Source organism: Sminthopsis crassicaudata, chromosome 3 (assembly GCF_048593235.1).
Source record: "Sminthopsis crassicaudata isolate SCR6 chromosome 3, ASM4859323v1, whole genome shotgun sequence".
Classification (NCBI taxonomy): Eukaryota; Metazoa; Chordata; class Mammalia; order Dasyuromorphia; family Dasyuridae; genus Sminthopsis; species Sminthopsis crassicaudata.
In genome coordinates this window covers 619,565,772-619,570,197 of record NC_133619.1, presented here as the reverse complement: position 1 = coordinate 619,570,197, position 4,426 = coordinate 619,565,772, and the positions used below count along the sequence as shown (strand labels likewise).

Below are 4,426 nucleotides of genomic sequence, written 5' to 3'. Positions count from 1 at the left end.
CGGTGCCTCTGCCTCTGGGGAGCCGCCAGGCAGAGAGCAGCTGGCGGGGGCGCGCGGGGGCTCGGGAGCGCGCGGGGGGAGCTGGCCGGGCCCCCCGCCGCCGCCGGCATGGGAGGGCAGGTGGGCGAGCCGGCCGATCCCCCCGGGCCCCGCGGCTGGTGGCTGCTCAGCCCGCCCCCGCCCCCGCCCCCCGGCTAACTCCAGGTCCCCTCTCCCGGCGCTCCCCTCCCCCGCCCGGTGTCCCCTCCCCTTGCCCACCTCGCGCGTCCCCTCCTCCCTCCCCTCCCTCTCACATCTGCACATTCTCCCAGTGCTAAGTCCGCCCGCGGTCTCCTCCTCTGCGCTCTCGGAGGCGCACCAGCCCTCAGCCTCCCGCGCCCCGGCAGGCACACCGCTCGCCACTGCCGCGGGACAGGTAAGCTCCAGGGCCGGCTCACGGCCCGGAGCCCGAGGGAATTCGCGCTCCTTCCGCGCTCTCTGCCCCCGGAAAAAGGTGGGTCACCTGCGAGAGAGCTCGCTCCCCGGGCGGAGGGCTGGGGGGACCCGGGGACAGGGCGCGGGCAAGAGTTCGGAGCGTAACCGAGAGGGAACAGCCGCTTCCTTCTCCACCTCTCCTTTTCCTTCTGACTCACTCCGGGCGGTCTTTCCTTCACCTTCTCTTTCTTCACTTTCGCCTCTCTCTCTCCCTCTATCTCTGGCTCTCCCGCGCTCCCTTTCCTTACTTTTCCCTCCCCTCCACTCATGCCCACCACACTCCGGCACTCTCACTCTCTCCTTTTTCCTCCCCTCTCGTGCCTTCCCTTGCTTTGCATTCTCACTTTCTCTTTCTTTCTCCTTGACTCGCGCCTCCCCGCACCTCACCCGCCGGGCCGGAACCCTAAATCTGGCTCCTCACACCCAGAACGAACCCGAGACACCTGTGCTAGGGACAGCCTAGGCGTGGGCCCGTTATTCTCACCTCCGCAGACCCTGAGGAGGGAAGAGCAGATCATTCTCTCTATTCCTGGAGAGGCAGACCCATTTCCAGCCTTTCCCAAGAACTGCCAACGTTTTGGCTATCCCCAAACTTGACCCTTTCCCAAACCTTGGGCTCACGGCCGGCCCAATTGGAGGTGTTGCATCTGGACTCAGAACAAAGCCCCGCCGCTGAGGGAGTCCCCACAGTGTGGACAACCCGGACTTCAGCCTCCAAGTTTCTAACGGGACTCGGCCGTTCTTCATTCTTTTTGACCCATAGATCAGGACCTTGGAGACCTTTAAACCCAGTCCTGTCATTTTACAGATGAGAAAACTGAGTCATAGAGAGAGATAGGACTTGAACCCTGATCTTCCTCCAGGACCCTCTCCATTCTGTCCTTCTCAAGCTTTGTATCACCTACTGTCCACTTCCCTTCCTCTCAGTGCCTCTGTCTAGATTTTTGTCTGTCTCTCTCCCTCTAGCTTTCTATCCTAATTAAAACCTAAATCCTCAGAGCTTCATGACTCAGGTCCTCTGGTTTGAGGGAAGATTCCCTTCCTCCTTCTAGGATCAACCTGCGTCTCTCCTTCCCAGAGCCCGGAGACGGCTGCTTAGCCACTTGGCAGGGTTGGAAAATTGAGTCCTCCTGCCACACCCCATTTGAAAATGGCACCCCCTCTGGCTGCTGTCCATCGGAGTCTGCTTTGACTCATCAAAAATTAGTACCTCTCTTGCCTGTGAAAATCATGTTTCTGGCATTAAAAAATATACACGTGCATTTACAAAAAGTGTCCCTTCCTCTCCTTCCTTTTTCCTTTCCCCCTCTGGTTCTCCCCCCCCCCCATTTGTATCCTAAGCAAAACTGCCAACTGAGGTGCTGGGGGAAGGGGGAGGTGGGGAATTGTGAGACTGAATGTCATCACCAGAATTAGAACTGAAGGACCTTAGAACATAAAATGTCAGAGCTGAAGGGGTGGGGTGTTCTTAGGACATAGAATCTTTTTTTTTTTTTTTTAATAATTATAACATTTTTGATAGTACATATGCATAGGTAATTTTTTACAACATTATTCCTTGTACTCCCTTCTGTTCCGAATTTTCCCCTCCTTCCCTCCACCCCCTCCCCTAGATGGCAGGCAGTCCCATACATGTGAAATGTGTTATAGTATAGGATATAGAATGTCTTAAAACCTAGAAAGTCAGAAGGGAGGAGGGGACTTAGAGGACTTTAGAACAAGGAGTGTCAGAAGCTTAGAACACAGGGTGTGAGATTTTAAGAGATCGTCTGGTAAGAGACTCTCATTTTCCAGAACTCTCTACTTAGTCGTGCCTCTAGAGACCTGGAATTTGGTATAACAATAGGAGTTAGAAACAATGCTGGTTCTCTTCACTTCATCTACCCATCCTGCCCTACTTCATCCTTCCTCTTTGAGGTGCTTTATTCCTGTTCTCTCCCAGGATACCTTGGGTGAAGCTACTGCCCCCTTAGCTCCTACTGCCTCTCACCTCTTCTCAACACAGTGAGCAGGAAACCTGGGGAGATGTAGCTTTCTTAGTCCTTATCTTCTTCCTCCCTCTTCCCACTCTCCAAGTCCCCCAACACACTTCTGTCTCACACTAGCTTTTTCTTTCATTCATTGAAAATGAGGAGGTTGGGTTGAAATGATGTCAGGTTCTTTCCAGCTCTCTGATCTATCCAGACACAAAGACTCAACCCATCCCTGATCACCAGCCCCTCCCCCTCTGTCCCAGGTCAGGTTACAGGTACAGGTGGCACCCACTAATTCTCATAGCCACACTTCCTTCCACAGGACCAGATTGACCAGGCTACCAGAAGTGAAAGCCACCTTTGTGGGCAGTTAGAATCTGGAATACTCTCCTGTCCTCCAAAACCTCCCTCTCGACAATAATGGCTAGTACCTGGGAGTCTTTCATAATGGAAAACAAAGGCTTTCATCCCTCTGTGAAAATCCTTCAAATCCAGTTTACAGACACTTACTAGCTATTTGACCTGGGCAAATCATTTAATCTGTCAGCCTCAGTTTTTTCACTGGGGGATAATAATAGAGTCTATTCTATTGTTGTGAGAATCAAATAAGCTAACTTTTGTGAAGCACTTAACCTAGTGGCAGACACATAGTAGGTACCTTTTAAATGCTTGTCCCCACTCTCATGAGGTTTAATGAAGATACCCTTTGAAGAAGTAAAATAAGTGACTGGAATTCACACTATGGTATAAATAACTGCTAGCAAATGTTTTTCAGAGAATAGATTTAGAAAGGAAATAGAGAAGGGCATCTAGGGATTGAGTGACTCATATCTTTGAATTTTCACTCTTGTGCAAATTGTCTTATACACATTCTTCTAATCTCCCAACTGCATATTCACCCTTTGCACACCCTCATACAAAGGCTCTCATCTACCATTGTCTTCACTCTTACACCCACATAAACCCTCGCTCTCATCCTTTTACACTCATACACCTTCATCCCTCCATACATCACTCACACATCCTTTTACCTACTCACAATTCACTTCTGTATACCTTCTCACCTTCATACACACACACACACACACACACACACACACACACACACATCCATGCCTTGTCGTCTACACCTTCACATACACAAGCTCAACATCTCATCTTTAAATACCCTCGTCTTTATGTAAATCCTTTTTACTCATCCACACATAGACACTCTCAGACCCTTATTCCTACCTTCAGTCTCACAAATCCTCCCACATACACTCTGACACTTAAATAGTAGATACTCCTTCACATTCCCTACATTAGATGCTTATCTTCATGCACATACTCTTGCACACGCTTTGCACTTTCACACTTACACCCATTTACTTTCTCACGTTGCACTCTTACACTTTTGCATCTTCATACTCACACCCATATACACTTTTGCACACACACATTCATCTCTTTAGATTCTTGTCTTCACATTCACATATGTACACTTATACTTTCACAATGACACACTCATACACTCTCACCTTTAAATACTGGCCATCTTACCCTTATATTTTTGTATCTTTACACACACCCACACCTTTGCACACACACATTTATCTCCTTATACTTTCATACTCACACTATACACTCTCACCTTTGCACATATACTTACACTTATACCTTCATCTTGATACACTCATACCCACATCTTTGCACACTTATCCTTATATTGTTCTATCTTCATACTCATCACTCTCACCTTTGCACACTAACCATCTCACCCTTGTATTTTTGTATCTTTACACACTGCCATACACACCTTTGCACACACACGTTCCTCTCCTTAGACGCTTCTACCTTCATACTCACACTCATACCCTCTCACCTTTACACATATACTTACACTTATACCTTCACACTCTCATACACTCATCTTTGCCCACACTCACATTCTCACAGAGGCTGCACACACTCATCCCCTCACCCACACACATCTGCAT

The 4,426-nt window shown here is 49.2% G+C and overlaps 1 protein-coding gene across 1 annotated transcript in view; it reads left to right on the top strand.

The window, feature by feature from the left end:
* Window positions 1–303: 303 nt before the first annotated feature.
* The window catches only part of DRAXIN (dorsal inhibitory axon guidance protein), a 38,313-nt gene continuing 34,190 nt past the window's right edge, over window positions 304–4,426 (top strand). The window contains exon 1 of the mRNA XM_074306265.1: window positions 304–493. The gene's annotated coding sequence lies outside the window, so the exon portion shown is untranslated. The remainder of the gene's footprint in view (window positions 494–4,426) is intronic.